The 23,389-nt window shown below is 38.9% G+C and overlaps 1 protein-coding gene across 1 annotated transcript in view; it reads right to left on the bottom strand.

Annotated features, from left to right (window-relative positions):
• The window catches only part of COA1 (cytochrome c oxidase assembly factor 1), a 240,344-nt gene that overhangs the window by 90,190 nt on the left and 126,765 nt on the right, over nt 1-23,389 (bottom strand). The gene's annotated exons all lie outside the window — the stretch shown is intronic.

Raw genomic sequence — 23,389 nt, 5'->3', positions numbered from 1 at the left:
AGGCTTTGTGGGGCTCCTGCTGCAGCAGGAAGGAGTGAAAACAAGAAACAGGTGCAGCGGAGTGAGCTGCTTGGGTCTTTAAATGGGGTAACAAGGGCAGGTCCATGGGCTGGGCAGGAGGCATAGTTTAGGTGGTCTGCCCACCCCTTTGGTGGTGCTGTGTGCAGGGATCACGTGCAGTACCCTTCTTTTGCTCACAGCACCTCAGAAGTGGCAGTTGGTTTGTGGAGTTTTTGTATCTTATTGTTCATAATTGCCCCAACTGCACATGTGTGCAGTTATTTTTAGTCCCTTATAGTTTCTTTGTATTCTGTTCCTCCAGAAAATGAGACCAAGCACTCCAGTAAAGGGTCCCAGGTCCAGCCTATCTCACAAGTACCTTTCCTCCACAAATCTATGAGTCTCACAATTGGTGGGTCACCTAAATTTGATGTGTTCCATAACCAGACTAACCAAGTTTAGTCCAAGGCAGTGGTCTTCAAATTCTTGATCACACATCCGCGTTAGAAAACTAGATTATATACATGTACTATCTATGGTATTGATATGGTATTGATTCATGCTTACAAGAAAGTTTCCAACACATTCTCCTCTTGACATGGAAACTTCTAGCCCAACACTGACCCTGGCAGCCATTTGGCAGCCCCAAGGGAATAAAGCTGATGCTGAGGACCACTGCATGAAGTGATGGATTATCATTCCAAACCTGGAACTCACCCTCTTTCTGAACTTCTTGTAGGGATATCTAATACATTTTCTTATTGTTTTCTGATAGGTAGTATGATGATTCAATGAGTTAAAATAGAGGTGGTAATGTTAGTGCTCAAAAATGTTAGTTATTACTACGATGCCTTATTGTTTGGAGTTGATTCTTTTAGATTTTCTAGGATTGCAATCATATCATTGAAATGGTTATAGTTTTACCTAATCCTTTCCAAATTTTCTACCTCTAATTTCTCATATCTAATTGCATTAGCTAGTATTTCCAGTAAAAATATTTAATAATAGTGAAGACAGTGAGCTTCCTTGTCTTATTCCTACCTTTAATGGGATATTGCTAGAATTTTCCCACTAAGCATGTAACTAGTTGTGGGGACTGAGGTACATATCACTTAGCATATTAAGGAAGTATCCAGCTATTGAAAGAAAACAGGGAAAATTTTGACACAGATACTTTGAGAAAACAATTGAGCAGGCCATTACATCTTGTCATAAAAGTAAGTGCAAACTAGACAATATTTACCACAAAGACACTAATAAAATTAGCATTAGCTAGGTTGGAATCAATGTCCTTTCTTACTTATCTTACATACTATCATCATGAAATTGAGTCCTGACTAGTTTGTTTATAAGAAATTTCACGGTAATTCCCTCAGTTTTAAACCTGGAAAAGTTCTTTGCAATCTCTAACAAAATGTCACTTTTAATCCAAAGTCTATGCTTGCTTTATATGTTTTTTATGGGAAATTGCATGGATCTACTATAGTTTTGTTATAAAGTTGTATCAGTTCAAATATGCTGGCTGTTGAAAATAGGGACGTTTTATAATGATAAAGAGGTTAGATCATCAAGAAGATATAATAATCCTAAACTTGTATGTAACTTATAGCAGAGGTTTGATATATATGAAACAAAAACTGAAAGAAGAATTAGAAAAATCAACAATTACAGTGGGTGATTATAACGTTCATCTCTCAGCAATCAATAGCACTAGATAAAAACCTCAGTAAGTATACAGAAGACTGGAACAACATTATCAACCAACTTGACCTATTGATGTTTATAAAACACTTCACAAAAACCAAAATATACTTTTTTAAGTGTACAGAATACTCATTATTATGCTGGTTCATAAAACAAGTTTCAATAAATTTAAATAGATGGAAATCATGCACAGTATGTTATCTAACCATAATATAATTAAATTAGAAATCAGTAGCAGAAAGCTATTTGGGAAAACTCCAAGTGTTTTGAAATTAAACAACATATTTCTCAATAACCCATGGGTCAAAGAAGAAATCACAAGGGAAACTGAAAAATATTTTGAACTGAATAAAAATTTTAAAACATATCAAAAGGTGTGGAATGCAGTTAAAGCAGTGCTTAGAGGGAAAAATTATAACTTTGCATGTTTATATTAGGAAAGAAGGAAAGTCTAAATTAAATTATTTAAGCTTCCACTTTAAGAAATCAGGGAAAAACAAAAATAGTAGAAAAGGACATAAAGACAATTTTGGAAATCGACTGAATATAAAAGCTGGTTCTTTTAAAAGTTTAATAAAATTGGTGAACCTCTAGCTTAACTGAGCAACCAAAAGGAAGGTGGGAGAGATGCAAATTACCAATTCCAGGAATGAGAGAAATCAGTACAGATCCTATAGACATTAGTAGGAAAATAACAGGTTCTGCTTCCAATAATAGCTGAGTACTTCCCATTGAACCAAGGCAAAAACTGCAAACTATGAACCAAATAGAAAAAAATAAGCCCCTGAAGATACAGGAGAACACCAAAAAAGGCATATACTGTAGAGGAGTCAATGCTTGTGAGAAAGAAATGGGACTCAGTGAGTTTTCCATTTTTATGGATTTTCACTTGAGGACAGGCCCCAGTTGTCACCCTCAGTCTTACTGGCTTAAAAAACCAGAAGACAGAGTATGGAACAACTACAACAGCTGGAAAGTAGGAGGACATCCAAAAAGGAAATCCCAAGAAGGAGAGGAGTCAGGTAGAAGACCAAGTTCTGTGTATAAACTGCCCATATTTCCAGCTGACACCTGAAACACATGTGTGGAGCAAAGTTTGGAGCTATCTAAGCCTCAAAAACTGAATACAGACATCAACTGAAGTCTGGTAAGAATGACAGAACTGAAAAGAGAAGTAGACAAATCCACAATAACAGTTGGAGCTTTCAACATTCTTCTCTTAGCAATTTAAGTTCTAGATTAAAATTTAGTAAAGACATAGGATATCTGAATAGCATTATCAACCACCTTGACCTTATTGATATCTCATAGAACACTGCACTCTACAGAATATACATTCTTTTTAAATGTACATGATTTGTTCACCAAGATAAACCATATGCTAGTCTATGAAACCAGTCCCAATAAATTTTAAAAGACTGAAATCAGGCATTATATTTTCTAACAATAATGGAATTAAATTAGAAATAAAAAACAGAAAAATATCTGGAAAACCCCAAAATAGTTGGAGATATTTAGGGGGCAATTAGAGCTTTAAGTAATACTTGCTTTAAAAGAGAAGAAAGGGGAAAATCACAATCTGAGTTTCGACCTTAACAAGCTAGAAAAACTGGTCAGCATCATGGCATTATGAGATGCTCCCTTTGCCTCTCCCCATCAATCTACAACCAGTAAAACATCCATAACTCAACAAAGGTGCCTCTACCGAACACATCAGGACGCCAGAGAATTCCACACATCTGTACACCTAAAGGTGGGTGGATGGAACACATGGAAGTGGTGGAACCAGGGGAACAAAAAGGGTGATGTCTGTGACCCCAGACCCCCGGCTGCAAAGGTCGAACCTGCAGCCCCAGAGAATCCAGTTGCGTTGGGGGTAGTGCTCACAACACTGGCCTCCCAGCTGCAGCGGTGACTTCAGCCACAGGGAACCAGAGAGCAGCAACAGCAGGGCCTGCAAGCCTGTCCCTCCAGCCAAGGAGGTGCCTGTAACTCAGGCCCCCACCTGCAGTGGCTGTGCCCACAGACCCAACCACCCAGATCATGGTAGAGGCGCTTGTGACACTGGTTCCTCCCCCACCCTCCACCTCCCCTCACAGCAGCAGGAGACCCCAGATGCAGCAGAGCCACCGCCATCTTGGTGCCCCTTGCAGCTTTGCCAGTGACACTAGCAGCAAAGGCACCAATGACCCCAGAGGCATAAGCAACCACAATGAGAGCCCCAAGCAACAGCCCTGAGAGTGCTGGTAGAGGGTGGAAAGTGCTGATTCTCAAGCAGGCAGCTCAGGTAAGAGAAACCAAAAACTTGTGCTATAGCGCCACCTGCTGGGAAACAAAAGAAAGGCCCCTAATGACTAACCTGCTGAATCATTAGGATCACGTAAAACAAACTGGCTGAGGAACAACCCATCAAGCATCATGAAAAACCACGGTAACATGGAATATTGTGAGCTAACTCATAGAGAATTCAAAATAGCTGTCATGAAGAAACTCAGGCTACAAGAAAACTCAGAAAGGCAGTTCAATGAACTCAGGAATAAAATAAATAAACAGAAGGAATACTTTGCCAAAGAGGTTGAAACTCTAAAAAAGCACCAAACAGAAATTCTGGAGCTGAATAACTCAATAAATAAGGTGAAGAACACAACAGAAAGCACTGGAAATAGAGCAGACCATATGGAAAAGAGAATTAGCAAGTTCAAAGATAGAAACCTAGAAATGATACAGGTAGAAGAGAAGAGACAATTAAGATCTTAAAAAGAAAAGAAATTCTGTGAGAACTATCCAACTTCATTAGGAAGGGAAACATTAGGGTAATGGGTATCCCAGAAGGAGAAGAGAGGGAGAAGGAAGCAGAGTTTATTTAAAGAAATAATAGCTGAGAACACCTCGAACCTGGGGGAGGAACTGGGTACACAAGCATGAAGCTAATAGAACACCTCAATGCAAAAAGACCTTCTCCAAGACACATTATATTAAAACTGCCAAAAGTCAATGACAAAGAAAGAATTTTAAAGGCAACCAGGGGAAAAAGGATGGCAACCTACAAATGAACCCCCATTCGGCTATCAGCAGATTTCTCAGCAGAAATTCTACAGGACAGACGAGAGTGGAATAACATACCCAAAACATTGAAAAATAAAAACTGTCAGCCAAAAATACTCCATTCAGCAAAGTTATCATTCAAGATAAAAAGAACAAATAAAGGCTTTCCCCGCCAAACAAAGCTGAAGGAATTCATCAACACTAGACCTGCCTTACAAGAAATGTTGAAAGGAGCTCTTCTATCTGAAACAAAAAGGCAAAGCACACGAAACTGTGAGTAAGGTGATAAACACACAGGAAGAATCAGAAAATTGCAGCTCTATATCAGAATAGGTTATTAAACAGTTACAGCATAAAGGTTAAAAGAGAAAAAGTAGTAAAAAATAACTATAGTTACTTCAATTTGGTAACAAACTCACAACATAAAAAGGGAAATTTTGAGACAACAAAAACATAAAAGGGGAAGAGAAAAAGGATGGAACTCATATAAGAAAATGAAGATACCATCAGCAGAAAAAAGACTACTTTATTTATGAGATGTTTCATATAAACCTCATGGCAACCACAGAACATAAATGTAGAGCAGAGGCACGATGCATTAAAAAAGAGAAAATTGAGAAAAACATCATAGAAAAACCGCCAACTAAAATGGCAGACAGAAATGCAAGGAAAAGAAACATTGAGATATACAGCAACCAGCAGACAAAAGATAAGATGGTCCCCATTTAACAATAATCACTCTAAAAGCACATGGATTGGGCTTCCCTGGTGGTACAGTAGTTAAGAATCCGCCTGCCAATGCAGGGGACAAGGGATTGAGCCCTCGTCCAGGAAGATCCCACATGCTGTGGAGCAACTAAGCCCATGCGCCACAATTACTGAGCCTGCGATCTAGAGCCCACATGCCACAACTACTGAAGCCCGCATGCCACAACTACTGAAGCCCGCACGCCTAGAGCCCATGCTCCGCAACAAGAGAAGCCCACGCACCGCAATGAAGAGTAGCCCCCACTCCCCACAGCTAGAGAAAGTCCACGAACAGCAACAAAGACCCAGTGCAGCCATAAATAAATAAATAAATAGATGTAAAAGCACATGGATTGAATTTACCAATCAAAAGACACAGAGCAGCTGGATGGAGTAAAAAACAAGACCAAGCTATATGCTGCCTCCAGGAGGCTCATCTCAGCTCTAAAGACAAACACTGGCTCAAAGTGAAGGGATGGAAGGTGATGCTTGAAGTAAATGGCAGCCAAAAGAAAGCTGGTATAGCCATACTTATATCAGACAGAACAGACTTCAAGCCGAAAAAAGGTAACAACAGACAAAGATGGACATTATATAATAACAAAGGGGACAATTTATCAAGAAGAAATAGTAGTTATTAATATTTATGCACCTAACATAAGAGTAACAAAATGTATATAAAAAGGGAGAAATTGACAGTACCACAATAAGAGTAGGGAACTTTAACATCCCACTTACCTCAATGGATAGATCATCCAGACATAAAGTCGACAAGGAAATACCAGCCTTAAATGAAGCATTAGACCAAATGGGCTTTATAGATTTATACAGAGCATTCCATCCAATTGCAGCAGAATACACATTCTCCTCAGGTGCATATGGAACATTCTTAAAGAAATAATAAATAAATAAAGTTGCAGAGTACAAAGTGAATATACAAAAATCTGTTGCATTTCTATACACTAACAACAAACTAGCAGAAAGGGAAATTAAGAAAACAATCCCATTTACAATCTCAACAAAAAGAATAAAATACCTAGGACTAAATTTAAGCAAGGAGGTGAAAGACCCCATACACTGAAAATTATCAGACATTTTTGAAAGAAATTGAAGAAGACACAGAGAAATGGAAAGATATTTTGTGCTCATGGATTGGAAGAATTAACATTGTTAAAATGTCCATATTACCTAAAGTGATCTACAGATTCAATGCAATCCCTATCAAAACCCCAAATACATTTTTCACAGAAATAGAACAAAAATTCTAAAATTTATATGGAACCACAAAAGACCCTGAAAAGCCAAAGCAATACTGATAAAAAAAGAACAAAGCTGGAGGTATCATACTCCCTGGTTTCAAATTATATTACAAAGCTATAGTAATCAAAACAGCATGGTATTGGCAGAAAAACAGACACATAGATCAGTGGAACAGAATTGAGAGCCCGGAAATAAACTCACACATATATGAGCAATTGATTTACAAGAAAGGAGCAAAGAACATACAGTGGAGAAAGAATAGTCGCTTCAATAAATGGTGTTAGGACATTGGATGCAAAAGAATGAAACTAGACCACTATCTCACACCATACTAAAAAATCAAAAATTGGATAAAAGCCTTGAGTGTAAGAACTAAAACCATAAAATTCCTAGAAGAAAACACAGGCAGTATGCACTTTGACATACGTCTAAGAAATATCTTTCTAGATATGTCTCCTCAGGCAAGGTAAACAAAAGCAAAAATAAACAAAGGGGACTACATCAAACTAAAAACCTTCTGCACAGCAAAGGAAATCATCAAGAAAATGAAAAGACAACCTACTGAATGGAAGAAGATATTTATAAATCATATACCTGATAAGGGATTAATATCCAAAATACATAAAGAACACATACAACTCAACATCAAAAAAGCAGCCAGATTAAAAAATGGGCAGAAAGCTAAATAGACATTTTTCCAAAGAAGATATACAGATGGCCAACAGGAACATGAAAAGACACTCAGCATCACTAATCATCAGGAAAATTCAAATCAAAACCACAAGGAAATATTACTTCATGCCTATTAGAATAGCTCTTATCAAAAAGATAAGAAATAACAATTGTTGGAGAGAATGTGGAGAAAAGGGAGCCATCATACACTGTTGGTGGGGAATGTAGATTGGTACAGCCACTATGGAAGACAGTATGGAGATTCCTTCAAAATTAAGGGTACAACTACCATATGATCTAGCCATCTCATTTCTGAGCACTTACCCAAAGAATATGAAAACACTAATTCGAAAAGATATATGCACCCTTATGTTCATCGCAGCATTATTTACAGCAGCCAAGATATGGAAACAACCTAAGTGCCCACCTATGAGTGAATGGATAAAAAAGATGTTCTATACACACACACACACACACACACACACACACACAATGGAATACTACCCAGCCATAAAAAAAGAAGAAATTTTGCCATTTTCAACAATGTAGATGGAGCTTGAGGGAATTATGCCAAGTGATGTAAGTCAGATGGAGAAAGAAAATATCATTTCACTCACATGTGGAATATAAGAAATAATAACTGAATGAATGAATGAATACAAAAACAAACACATAAGTACAGAGAACAGAGTAGTTACCAGTGGGGAAAGGGATTGGGGGGAGGTTGAAATGGGTAAAGGAGGTCAACAGTATAGAATCTAAATTTTTGGTGGTGAGCACACCGTAGTATATACAGAAGTCAAAATATATACTGTACACACGAAACTTATATAATGTTATAAACCAATTAAAATTAAAACCTCAAAAAAGAAGCTAGGTAAATTAGAGCAAGTAAAGTCAAAGAAAAGAGAAGGAAGTTAATAATAAAGATAAAAGCAGAAATCAATGAAATAGAAAGCAACTAGCAGTATATTTATAAAAACCAAATATTAGATCTTTGACATATCAACAAAATCCATAAATTGTTATCTAGACTGATTAAGGAATAAAGAAAACACAAATTCATAATATCAGGGATGAAAGAGGAGTTATCACTACAGATCCTACAAACCTTTAAAATTCTGAAGATGGGATGAACTTTTCAAGACATCCTGAGATGAGGGAAGAGGCTAGTTACGGGATGTGGGCCACTTCAGGAAAGGAGCATGGCCAAGGGTGAGACAATGCTCTTCCACTATGGTAATTGCTGAAGGGAGCTCTTAGCAGGTAAGGTCATGAGTCCTTCATTCCAGGCTGGGCACTCCAACAGCCACCGTCCACAAATGAGGCAAAGAGAAACAAATTTGGGGTGAGTCCGGTTATACTTAAGATATATCAAGTGCTCAACAAAAGAACAAGGAAAAAGTAAATTAGGCAAAGCTGGCTGGAAGCTGTCCTAAAAAAAAACAGGTAGGATTTAGACAAAGGAGGGGAAGAACATTTCCACCTGAGGAAATACTGGGAGACAAAGGACAGAGGTAAAAAAAGGAGCACCTAATTTCTAAATTATATAAACTTTACAGGGATTGGCAAGTAATGCATGCTGTCTTTTTTAAAACTTTGATTTTGAAATAACTATAGATTCACAGGAAGTTTGAAGAAAAATGTAAAGGAAGGTCATGGGCACCCTTCACCCAGTTTTCTCCAGTGATAACATCTTTTGTAACTATGCTGCAATATCAAAACCAGGAAACTGGCATTGGTATAATCCACAGAGTTTATTCAGATTTCACCAGTTTTATATACACTCATTTGTGTGTGTGTGTGTGTGTGTGTGTGTGTGTGTGTGTGTGTGCATGTGTGTAGTTCGAAGCAATTTTATCACATGTTTAGATCGATGTTACCACCACCCCAGGCAAGACAGTACAGTTGCATCACAAGGATCCCTGGTGCTACGCTTTCATAGCCACAGTCAGTTCCTGTCTTTCCTGCCCCACACCCTCTCTGTAACCTCTGGCAAACAGTAACTTGTTCTCCATCTCTATAACTTTGTGGCAAGCATGCTGTCTTTTCAGTTAAAATACAGCTTCAATCACACTCAGCATTATTTTGCAAGAAACTTAGTAGCATCTTCACCTTGGACTTTTAAAACTTGTCAGGAATCTTTTCATTTAGTAGTCAGATTTTCCAAGACAACTTATACTAAGGTTATTGCAACCCAACTGTCTTTAGATTTCTATCCTCCAGTTCTTCTTCCCTCTTACTCTGAAAGATCATTTTATCAAACACTTTACAAAATACCTGTGACCATCAGGTGTGAGTGGTTTTACTCATTAGCTGCGAATGGTTTTCATCTTTGTCTTAAAAGCTTACTTCAGTACATCTTCATTGAGCCTTTCTGCCCCTCCTAAAGCACAGGGGTTTTTACTCATCTCTACTGTGGAGACTTTCTCTGAAAATAATCCCTCCTTCTCTAAGATGGTTATCCACACACACCCTGCCCCCTTTTAACTGCTTCTTTTTATGTGCATGAATGTTTTTTAACCCTATGACAAATCAGTATTGAGTATCCAGGTCAGAATAAGTTCCCAGTCACAAAGGAGTCGCAGCCTAGCAAGGGAGATACAACCTGTGCTAAGAGCTTAAATTCATCCAGGGCATACCAGTGTGACCCTACTGGTTGCCAGATATCAAAATATTTCTGTGCTGGTTGATAAATAGCTGATGCCATAGACCCTGTGCCCCTCCCCACCCCACAGCAACCTTTGGTACAAACCAGGTCCTACCTCTGAGACCCACCAGACATCCCTATGATCCAGCAAACAAAGGCCTGGAATTACAGACAGCTCTGTAATGATATCTGGAATATCACTCCACCCTCTACCACTAAATACAATAAAGTATGATAAAATGCTATATTGGTGAGTTAAACAAAGTGTTATAAAAACTCAGAGAATGGAGTATTCAATGAAGTGGGACTAAGAGAGACAAGAGCGCATCTAGGAAAAGTTTGCGGACTTTCCAACTTTTGACTAATAGTAGTAATAATAAATACTATTTATTAAATGCTTACTATGTCATAGGCTCTATGCCCAATACCATTCATAAAGATTTGCTGCATTTATTCCTCATAAAACCGCAAGACATATATAATTGCAGTTCCACTTGACAGATGAGCAGTGTTGATCTTCAGCCAATTTGCACTGGTACAGCTCAACCAGTTATTCAAAGCCACCTGTTTTGATGGGTCACAGCGTTTGTTGTGATCAGTCAGCACCTGGACTCCCCCAGTTATTAAGAATTTTGAACATCACCCCAACAAATAAGAAAACTGACACTGAGAATAAACCAGCTGCACAAGATCACATAATAAACAGCAAAACTGGGATTTCAATCCAAGACTGAGGAACTCTAAGTTCATGCTTTCTTAACTACAATTCAAGTATGAAGACAACTTTAAAAAAAAAAATTCATAATATGTTTCCTTTCTTTATATCTTCTGGAAAAATGACAGTGATACCATACATTTTTAATCTCCCTAAAGCTCCCCATAACAACAGAGCAAACAGGGTAGGAAAGCCAAAACCCTACAGACAACATCAACAAGCTAGGTGACTGGGTATTCCCACAAACTCTCAAATTTGAGTAGGTAGGAGTCAACCTCCCACAAAACTCACATGGTGTCAGCAGCAATGCAGGGAGGTCTTCTGAGGGCTGGAGAGCCCCCCAAATTACCACAGGTGTTCTTGGCCAGAAGGCCACATGTCACAAGGTCACAATGCTCACAAGGCCAATCTGAGAATGGCTAAAACTCAATACAGCTTTGCAGACTCCAAGTCCCAAGTAAGAGAGAGCAGGATGGCTGGAGCGGTCTGAGCCCTACGAACTCTCAAATTTAAGTGACCCAAGTTTTCTTACAGGGCAAAGCCCACCTTAAGGAGAAACTGCTGGAAGTAGAATTGAGCAGAGCACACTGGTCAGGTCAGGAACAGAAAGAGCAAAGAAACAGAAGGTACACTCACAGGGGGAGGAGGAGTACTTGATGAAAACAACAGAAGAGGGAGCTCTAGAACTGAGAGGTTAGGAAAGCTCTTACTTCCTCTGCTAGGATAGAAATACTCATCTCACTTAAATATGAGCAAGCACATAGATCACACAGTTGAACCTCATAAAAGTCACTATGAGAAAAAAAAAGGAATAAGCAGAATAACATCCCTACAGACAATGAAGGCACACTAAAAAAGTGCCCACAAATGGATGAAAACATAATCTTATATTCTAAAACAAGGCAAAAAATGAAATGTTAGCCAAAGCTTTCTGAATCTGCTTTAAAACAGTAGCAACAGCAATAACCTACAGATTCAGGAAGCTCAGCCATCTCCCAGGTCTTTCAGGAAACCACACTTAGGCATGTCATAATCAAATTACTAAAAACCAAAAGAGAAGGGAAAATCTTAAAAATAGGAAGAGGAAAAAAAAGGACACAAGCATAAGAAAAACGGCTGGTTTCTCTTCCGAAACAATGGAGGCCAGAAGGAAACAAAACATACCTAGTGTGGTGAAAGGGAAGAGACTGTCAACCTAGAATTCTAGATTCATATTTTAAAACCTCCTGCACTCTTGGTGAAAGGAAATACAAACTGAATTTATAAAATTAAAAAGAATGATAACGAAATCACCACATATTGAAATCTATGGGATGCATTTAAAGCAGTGATCAGAGGGAAATCATTGTACTAAACACTGTTAATCAAAAAATTTTAATTAAAATAAATGAATTAAATTCCCAGATCAAAAATAAGGGAAAAAAACACAATAAATAAAACCACAAAAAAGCAATAGAAGGAAATAAGGAAGATAAAAGCAGAAATTAATGAGGAAGAGAATAGAAAAGCAGCAGACATAAATCAAAATCCTATTTTTAACAGCTTTATTGAAGTGTAATTAACCATATAATACACTCATTTAAAGTGTACTATTCAATGGCTTTTATATATTCACAGAGTTGTGCAACCATGACCACAATCAATTTTAGGACATTTCATCACCTCAAAAAGAAACCCCCCATCCCTTAACTGTCCCTTCCCAGTATCCCCACCTACCCTCCCAGCCCTGGCAACCAGTAATCGACTTTCTGTCTCTATAGATGTGCCTGTTCGTGCCATTTCATAACAAAATCATACAATATGTTGTCTTGGTGACTGGATTCTTTCACTTAGCATAATATTTTCAGTGTTCATCATTATAAGGTAATGGTTTATGCATGCTATAGATTAAAAGAGAAATAATCAGAGAGGCTGAAATAAAATTATGCATACGGATGTTAACTGTGGCATTCTTTATAATAAAAATTAGAAAATTGCCAAAATGTCCAACGGTAAGAAAATGATTGAGTTGACCTAGCATACCCTTAAGACAGAATATTACACTGCCATTAAAAAACGTTACAAATATGAAATGAAATAGGCACAAAACCACTTATTTTGGCACTATTTGTATTAGTAAAGACTGGGTTTTACTGAAATATCTTATTAACTAGAGACTAGTCAAATAATTATGATGCATCTATTTTATGAAGTTCTGTGCAGCTGTAAAAAGAAATAATGAATATCTCTTCACAGGGCCAGTCGATCTCCATGATATAGTGTCATAAAAAAAAAAAAAAAATTCAAGAGTCAGAAGGGAGGGCTTCCCTGATGGCGCAGTGCTTAAGAATCTGCCTGCCAATGCAGGGCACACGGTTCAAGCCCTGGTCCGGGGAGATCCCACATGCCGCGGACCAATAAAGCCTGTGCGCCACAACTACTGAGCTTGAGCTCTAGAGCTCGTGAGCCACAACTACTGAGCCTGCATGCCACAACTACTGAAGCCCGTGCACCTAGAGCCCGTGCTCCGCAACAAGAGAAGCCACCGCAATGAGAAGCCCGTGCACCACAATGAAGAGTAGCCCCCACTCGCTGCAACTAGAGAAAGCCCGCACACAGCAACGAAGACCCAATGCAGCCAAATTTTATTTTGCAGTCAAAAATAAAATTAATTAATTTAAAAAAAGAAGAGTCAGAAGCGAATGGATAATATGCTATATTTTGTATAGGAAATGGGAGAGGGGAGAGAGATGAATATGTATTTGCTAATATTTTAGAAAAATATAAATAAAATCTAATCATTTAGAGGAAGTGAGGGAGGAACAAAGGAAAGGAAACAGGGATGGAAGCCAGACCTCTACCAGATTTTACTGTTTTTATTTTGGAAACAAGTATTATTTCACATAATTAAAAGTCAAAATTAAATTTTAAAATATCTTTTTTAAAAACCTGTTTAAAGCAAAATTTGAACAAATGAACCTAACTGCATAAAGTTAAGTGGTATAACCCCTTTCAGAAAAATTATTATGACTTCAAAGCCCTGTATTTTGACTGTACATCTAAAGGAAAAAACACCCGCAAAGATATCGTAAATTGAATTCAGTTGGTTTGTATTTGTACTAATATTGTTATTTTGAAGCTATTACAATAGTTTATATATATATAATATTTAATGTCTATGTGTATGTGTATTGGGATAAAATCAAGTAAGTAAGTAATTACATTAGTGTTGTTGGGAAGCAATTTTTTCACAATAAGAAAATGAGATGCAAAAACAAAATCAAAGAATTAAAAACTTGATATCTTTATTCCAATAAAAAATATTGTCGTAAGTACAGGATTTATTTATTTTTATTTTCCTAAATAAATACATATTTCCTAGCCCTGTCCACTAGAAAGGCCTAGAAATAATGACAATCCACTAGCAATGAATACCTCTAGTGCTTAGATTGTGGTCACATATTACTATTCCTTCTGAAAAGAAACCAGATATGGGACAGGGAATATGATAAATGTACTTGGGATATTTCATGATGTTTGAAAGCAAGGGAGCTATCAAAGACTACTGGAGTCATGTTAAAAGGACACAGACATCAATTTGACCTGGCCAAAGATGAGACAAATTTGAAAAATAATGACTATATTGAATCAAAACGCATTAAGTATATTAAAATCCATGAATTCATAGTGATACTTTAAAAAATTTCTTTCCAGCTTTATTAAGTTATAATTGACATATAAAACTGCATACATTTAGCATGTACAACGTGATGATTTGATATACATAAATCTTGTAAAATGATTATCATGATAAGGTTAGTTAACACTTCCATCACCCCCCATAATTAGGTCTTTTGTGTGTGGTGAGAAGAGTTAAGATCTGTTCTCCTAGCAACTTTCAAGTTTACAATACAGTATTGTTAACTGTAGTCACCAAGCTGAACATTAGATCTCCAGAACTTACTCATCTTATAACTGGAAGTTTGAACCCTTTGACCAATCACCTCATTTGACTACATCACCTCCTCAGCCACTGGCAACCACCATTTTACTCTGTTTCTATGAGTTTGGCTTTTTTTTAGATTCCACATGTAAGTGATGCCATGCAGTATTTGTCTTTCTGTGACTGACATTTCTCTTATCATGATGCCTTTAGGATCCATCTACGCAGTCACAAATGGCAAGATTACTTTCTTTTTTATGGCTGAACAATATTCATATATATAATGATTATACATATGTAAAATTTTTTTCTTTATCCTTTTATCCATCAGTGGACACAAGTTGCTTCCATGTCCTGGCTACTGTGAATAATGCTACAGTGAATTATATGGTAGTTCTACTTTTAATTTCTAGAGGAACTTCCATACTATTTTCCATAATGCTGTATCAACTTACATTTCCGTCAACAGTGCATAAGGGTTCCCTTTTCTCTACAACCTCAGCAACACTTGTTATTTCTTATCTTTTTGATAACAGCAATTTAGCAGGAGTGACTGATATCTCATTGTGGTTTTGATTTCTATTTCCTGATGATCAGTGATGTTGAACACCTTTTCAGGTACTTGTTGGCCATTTGTGTGTCTTATTTGGAAAAGTGTCTATTCAAGTCCTTTGCTCATTTTTGGATTGGATTATTTATGTATTTTTTGCTATTGAGTTTTATGAATTCCTTGTATATTTTGCATATTAACTTCTTATCAGATATATGGTTTTAAAATATTTTTCTCCCATTCTGAAGGCTGCATTTTCATTGGTGGATTGTTTCTTTTGCTGTGCATAGTGATACTTAAAACAAATTCACTGACCCCTATTGGGGTTGTTAGGGCACCAACAAAGTATTCTGTAAACAGAATAGTAATAAATAAATAAGCATTCACCTGCCTTTTCTCTATATATTATATTTCAGTTGAAGAGGGGAAATTCTTCTGAAGAGAAGAATTTCAACTAATGAACACAAGAAGAATGATATGTTTAGAAAATCACCTGGAATAAGATAGGCAGTTGGGCATAGAGGGTTGGAGCTCAAGAGAGAAATGAACCCTAGCGGTTCACATTTGGAAGACATTAGGATATGGTGTATGACAAAAGCCTTGGGAATCTGTGGGACTCCAGGATGGACTAAAAGAGAACCAAGACTATAACTGGTGGTATTACCTCTATGAAGGAATGGGTGGAGGAGAGATAACTAGTGAGGACAACTGAGCTGAATTGGTCAGGGATGTATGAAGAGAAACATGCAAGAATAGATTAGTGGTACTAAAGCCAAGGGGGAAGGGAAAATGAGAAGTTGAGGGAACACCCTTGTCTTTTAAGGAAATGATGTGGAAATTGTATGAATCACATACTTCCAACTAGAACTTAATCTCATGGCCATATCTTGCTGTAAAGGAGATGAGGTAATGTGGTCTGTTCTGGGCAACATGTGCCCAGCTAAAATTTGGGGCACCAAAAGCAGGAGAGTAGATATTGTGTTGATTAGTAGTTTCTACCACAGTATTCAATTTAAGGCCAATTATGATTACTGTGTGGATATCTACTCCAAACAATTAAAGAAAAAGTGGTAGAAAAATCCATTTTCCCAATGCGAGTGATAGTAGATAGATGTGTTTCCAAATGTGGCTTAAATCAAAATTAAGATTTGAGTTTGGAAAGACAAAGAATAAAGCTAAGAGTTAAATGAACAAAGTCTTGAAAATCGTGAAGAAGTTAATACTTTACCGCATCTTGATATCCTAGAATTGAGGGGTAATCTTGAACCTTAAAGGAGGTCTAAAGTGGAACGGTGGGTGGGGGTGACGGGTAAGGCAGTTAGAAGAACAGGGCCAGAGGAGATTTGCCACAGTCTGGTCTGGCAGACTGGTTGGATACACAGCCAAGAATTTGAAAGCAGAGGGAAGAGCAGAGCATCTGCCCTCATGAAGTCAGCACTCTCACTAGAGCCAAAAGGGAAGTCTGAGTTAGGGGATGGGGGTGCAAGACACAACACAGGTAGCTAATGCTGATTGTTTAGGAGGCATCATCCTCAAAACTAGTGTATGAACACTTAGTGTTTCTACCTGCCCCAACTCATTTCCCTTGCTTTTGATACTGTTCCTGTTTCTTGAGAAAGCCCCCTCTCCCTACTCAGTCCACATTCTTTATGTGGAGCATAAGACCTCGTCCTCCCAAATCAAATCATTGCATTCCTCTGGAATAGTGATAGGTGGGTATGTAGTCTACTCAGAATCAAGGAATTTATGGGGCTCAAAAAGTAAAGCAGGGGGACTTCCCTGGTGGCGCAGTGGTTAGGATTCCACCTGCCAATGCAGGGGACATGGGTTTGAGCCCTGGTCTGGGAAGATCCCACATGCCACGGAGTGACTAGGCCCGTGAGCCACAATTGCTGAGCCTGCACGTCTGGAGCCTGTGCTCCCAACAAGAGAGGCCGCGATAGTGAGAGGCCCGTGCACCGCGATGAAGAGTGGCCCCCACTTGCTGCAACTAGAGAAAGCCCTCGCACAGAAACGAAGACCCAACACAGCCATAAATAAATAAAAATTTAAAAAAAAAAAAAAAAAAAGTAAAGCAGGGACTCTTAGTCACGGGTCTTAAACTTGGGAGGATATGAAAAAAATGCCTTCTGTAGCCATCAGGGAGATTCTGTCTAAAGATTGAGCCAACAAGGAGTAGTTGATTGATGTAGACAGAGAAACCAGGTTCTGGAACATTACTCACAGAATTGAGTCTGGCACCGCCTGAAGCCAATGCTATCTTCGGAAATTTGTGATTGTCACAAGCCAATACATGCTCTTTTTGTTTAAGCCATGGTAGATTGAGTTTTCTCCCACTTTTGACAGAAAAACATCTAGTGCTGCTAGACAATTTAAATACATCGTATCATTTAATTTCACAATGTGATTCATAGGTATTATTATTCCCATTTTATACAAATGAGGTAACTAAAACTTAGAAAAAATTTGGAAACTGGCACAAGATGCACAGCTCATTGAACCACGTTTCGAACTCATATCTAGTTCCAAACCCTCTACAACAATACAGTTGAGGTCCTCTTACTCATGTAGTCTGTGTGTAAATGACCAATTAACCAAAAGAATCAAGGCAGAGAATTACTTTTAAGTGATATGTATATATCTCCCATATTTTAACTTAAAACACATAAATGTATATTTGTTTGGCAGTCTTTTCTATAGATTCAAGGCATTCATTTGAGTATATGACTGATGACTAGAGTTTTATATCATCTTTCTTGCATGAACCACACCAGGCATCATGAAAGATTTGTTTTTAGCAATTTGAGGGCAGAACCCTCCATTTTTTTCTTCCAATAAATTACAGTTGCTTGCCCACATCTAATTCAATAGCAGGTTTTTCAAAGACTCACTTCTATCAAGTCTTTCAAAGCATTCAGCTTATACCTTCTTGCATTAATTCTTTGGTTGACATATTTAATTAAATTACATAATTACAATAACTGGCATTGGTATACACAGACTGTAGTAGCTTTGTATGGGCTGCCATAACTAAATATCGCAAACTGAGTGGTTGAGAACAACACAGATTTGTTGTCTCACAATTCTGGAAGCTAGAAGTCTGAAACCAAGGTATCAGCATGGCCATGTTTCCTATGAAACTTGAGAGGAGGTATTTTTCCTTGCTTATTCCTAGCTTCATATTGTTTGCTGGAAATCTTTGCTGTTCTTGGCTTGTAGACATAATGCTACAATTCTCTGTCTTTACACGGCCATCTTCTTTCTGTGTATGTCTGTCCAAATTTCTCCTTTTCATAAGAACATTGGTGATATTGGCTCAGAGCCTACTCTGAGGACCTTATTTTCACTTGAATACCTCTGTTGTTGAGACTCTATCTCCAAATAAGGTCACGTCCTGAGGTACTGGGAGTTAGGACGTCAACAGATCTTTTTTAGGGGACACAATTCAACCCATAACAGTCCACCCACTACCCTGATGCTTGGTAAGTTTATTGCCCAGCTGGTGGGAACAAAAGTGGGTATGCCATACCAGAGCTGCAAGTATTTAGCACTGGTAATTACATTTTTCAGGGAGAAAAGAAAATGTGGGTCAGCAAAAGGAGTAAATAAAGAAATCCCGAGGTAGGTTACAAAGGAAGACGAAGGGGGTGGAGAGGTAAATTGATGGGGCAGTAGTTGAACCATTTTTCTGGGTAGGCAATTTAAACAGCACTTGAGATCACTGCTTCCTTTTACAGAAAGGCGGTAGGTTTTCCTAAGCAGTATCCTCTGGGAAGGGTGGAGTCCCTCCAAATCTTAAAGGAGATCCAGGTGGACACAAGGACTTTTTCTGATATAATGTAAAATATGGTAATCCCTTCCCAGCTGTTTGTTCCCTATATCCAAAATTTTAGAATATGTAGATATATTTCTGATGTCCTCAAACGTCTCCTGCCTGTGTATAAATACGGTCACATTTGCATTTACTCTCCGTTTTTTTCTAGCTGACCATTCCCACCTACACATGCAGGACCCTATGCAGTGTCCCCCTCTTCAGGTGGTATCTCAGAGGGGTTCACAACAGGCCAATGCATGCAGGATACTGCACTCTCCTGCCTCTGTCTGAGATTCTTCCCAAACTACAGCGTCCTCAGAGCAATGCCATCTAGAACTGTTTCTTTCACATGTTCTCCCAGTACTTTGTATCAATGCTATACAGCATGTGCTCAATAAATATTTGTAGAATGATGGACTCCATTATGCCCTTAGATGGCAGAGAGAGTAAGACCCACCAAACATTCCATTTGGTCCCCCATATTTCCTAGCCAGTCATGGAGTTAGATGGAGCCATGAGACTAATTCTAACCAATGGGTTATATAAGGCCTTAAAATTGCACTCAGATGTCCTTGGGGAGAGGGAACTGGAGCTTGGAGCCAACATGTTTTGATCTGCCCTAAAATGAAGTTATCACAGGTTGGGCTAAGGCTACAGGGACCTTTGTATTGGGAGAGGCATAGGGAAATATAAAACTGAGTAGTTTAGAGGTTTCTTCTGAAAACTTTAACCACTCCGGTAATCTCAGTGATTCTGCACTTCTGGTAAGGGACCAGAAATAGAAGTCATTATCTCCTGAGTCTTAAAATCAAATAGGTCTTGACATTTGGATGGAACAAAATGCAGGGGAAAAAAAATACCTCTCACTTGCAAAATTTCTCCAATAGAGTAAAATGAATTTATAAGCAACTTGCTGATTCTGTGAAAGAGAGAGATCCTGAAAGGGTTCTGACTGGTAAGGAATAAAAAATGGAACCTAATTGAACAGTTCCTATTAGAAGATTTTGAGACATTACATACATGATCTCAATTTCGGACTGGCATTTTTACAAACTCTTTGGAGGTGACCTTCACCAAGGACCTCTCTCCAGAAATTCTCCTGCTCTAGGCAGATGTATTGTAACTCCTTCCTCAGTCCCTACAAATCGGACATTTACCTCCAGCTTCTTCCTGAGAGGATCCCTCTGCCCCTCTAGGCAGCTTTATCGGACCGGACGCAGGAGGACTGTCTCTTCTGCGTGTCCCACACCTGACCATGGGAAACATGAATGCATCCTATGAACCAACCCTCTGTGTGTGCTGACCAGCTCCAGCGAGCGTCACACTGCTAGCTCTGCCACCCCAGCTGTCCGCAGCCTGTCTTTCCCAGGTGAGAGTAGATGACAGTCCAGAGAGTTCTTCAAGTTACTGACACACTTATCAAGTTCCCCAAGTGGTCTTCTGGAAGCCTGGAGGCATGACATGAGGGACATAGCCAGCTTCTGGAAACTGGCTGGCTGCAGCTTCCCTCAAACGGGGAGAAGGGGAATTCACAGCACAGCAAGAACTCATCAGGGTTTTCCTCACCAAATCATCCCTCCCCTTTGAGTCCTTCTTATATCCTCGGAGATCTGGTCCTAGAATTTCACATCTACTGTATCCTGATGTCTTAATCAAAATCTATACAAATCTATACAAAATCTGTCATTCATAGGGGGAAAAAACCCAGCAAAGCGAATGACAGAGAAGTGGAGCTGGAGCCCTAACGCAGCTCCTTATTGTTTAATGTTATTTGAGTGGGGGATTCCTACTACTTGTGGCCTGAAGCAGCCTGCTACTGACCCCTGCAACCTATCACAAAGTCCTTCAGGTTGGAGAAGGTTACTACTTTGTATCATGGGAAGTTCTTACTCAAGAAAGGAGTAGAAAATGAACAAAAAAATCAGACTACACAGGGATTAAGATAAATAAACTAACAGATTCATGACACATCATTACAAGAAAGCTAGGGCGTTGGTGGTCTCGTCCTTACACCCTACACTCAATGACACATGTGGCCCCTCTCACAGACTCTCCCATATTTCTTCTGGGTGTGCTAGTCTCAGCAAGTGAACACCTGTGGGTTTTGCCTAGCCAGCGTCTCTTCTCCTAGAAACAGAACCCAGCATTTCCTTGTGGGGAACCACCTCTTCTCCATGTGGTTTATTTAAAATGATCTCACATTCGGACCCCAGAGTTTGGCTTATGATCTAGGCCTTGCCAGTGAAAATGTAGCATTATCTCTGGTGGCAGCTTTTTTTTTATTTTCAAGAAAGGGCATATCATGGCCCAAGAGGCAGGGGTAGGTGGATGGAAGAGACAGATAATAAACAATAATCATAGTAAATAAATAATAGAGTATATTAGGAGATGACAAGTGCTATGAGAAAAATTAAGCAAATTAAGGAAGTCAGGAGTAGGGCAGGTGATAATTTTGAATAAGGTGGCAAGGATAGTTCTCACTGAGATGGAATTTGAGCAAAGATCAGGAAATGGGAATTAGCCATGCATTCCAGAGAGGGACCAGCTAGTGCAAAGGCCCTACAGCAGAAGCCTGCCCGCCTGTTCAAGGAATAGCAAGAAGGCCAGAGTAACTGGATCAGCCAAGGAGAGGATAGTAGTATTCAGGTTGCAGGAGTAATGGAGGAGCACGTCGTCTAGGGCCTTGAGGGGCGTTGTGAGAGTTTTGGCTTTTACTCTGAATTAAAGGGGAAACCACTGGAAGCTTTGAGCAGAAGAGGGACATGACCTTTCATTTTTTCAAGGTCACTCTGGCTACTGTGTGGGGATAAACTACAGGAAGGCCAGGAAGGAGAACACTTCAATGACTCAGGTGGGAGATGAAGGATGTATGGTAAGAAGTAGTCAGACTGTATGTGCTAGGAGACTCTATCCAACAGAATTTCTTGGCCCATGGATATGGGATGGGAGAGAAAGATGAGTCAAGGATAACACCAGGTTTTGGAGCTGAACAACTGGAAGGATGGAGTTGGTAATAATATGGGAAGAGCAATTAGGGAAAAGATCAGGAGCACAGATTTTGACATATGGAGATGTATTTCAGATATCCAAGAGGAGATATTAAGTAGACCACTGATAGAGGAGTATGGAGTTCAGGACACAGGTATGGGCTGGGGATAAAAATTTAAAGCCAAGATAAAAAGATTTGCCTTCTCTCTTCTCACTTAGTTAAGCAGATTTGCCAGGTCATAGGATAAAGGATGAAAACTCTTTGTTGAGGGAAATACCAGTCAACCTAACAGGTCAGAGTCCTGATTCTGGGAAGATAGTGGAGTAGGAAGCACCAAGAATCTGTCTGGCCACCTAGAAAGCAATTATACTGTCAGAATCTGTCTGAGGTAACTATTTAGGAACTCTGAGGTCTGCTGAAGGCTTTCAACTTCCAGGGGAAGATTTGGATGGTAAACAGTGGTTAATTTCAGTCAATTTCAGCTCTTAGCACAGTAGCAGCTACCCATCCCCCATCCCCAGCTGCGTGGCAGTCAGCTGTGTACATGTTGCTGGAGCAGCTTACACACAGGTTGCAGGAGTCAGGAGCCTGTCCTCCAAATATCTGTGCTCTGATCACTGCTGCTTATGATCATAGAGATGTAGTCAAAGAGGTGGGCAGCCATTGTCGTTTCACCTCCGTTCACTGTGGCAAGCCCCTCCTCCCCAACTGAAGTGACGTCCAGGGGTTGAAAAGGGCCAATGCCCTTCCCCCCCTGCCATTTTTGCTTCTTCCCCCTTTGGGAGCCAGACATTAAAGACTAGGACATAAAAAACAACTGCATATAAGGGGGAAAATTGGAAAGTGAGCACACATGCCCAGGGAAAGGCTCACAAAAGATCTGAGAAGACCTTAAATTTACACCTTAGGCTGATCCTCACAACACAGACAACCTACAACAATTTAAAAATAAATAAACAAAAACAACAACAATAAGAGAAATCAGTAAACCCTGGGGAAGGGGGAAGATCTGATTTCCAGCATTACTACGTTATTAGATTCAAATGATCAAAGTTCTGCAAAAAAATCACAAGGCATACAGAGAAACAGAAAAGTATAGCCCATTCAAAGGAAAGAAATCAACAGAAATTGTCCCTGAAAAAGACCTGAAGACGGATATACTAGACAAATCTTTAAAACAACTGTCTTAATGATGCTCAAAGAACTAAAGGAAGATGTGGAAAAAGTCAAGAAAACAATGTGTGAGCAAAATGGAAATACCAATTCATAGAAAGCCTAAAATGAAATAAAATAGAAATTCTCGAGCTGAAAAGTACAACGA

The sequence above is a fragment of the Balaenoptera borealis genome (genome assembly GCF_965194805.1).
Source record: "Balaenoptera borealis genome assembly, chromosome: 7".
In the NCBI taxonomy this organism is placed as follows: Eukaryota; Metazoa; Chordata; class Mammalia; order Artiodactyla; family Balaenopteridae; genus Balaenoptera; species Balaenoptera borealis.
The sequence above is the reverse complement of the archived record's forward strand: the minus strand, read 5'-3'. Positions and strand labels throughout refer to the sequence as shown.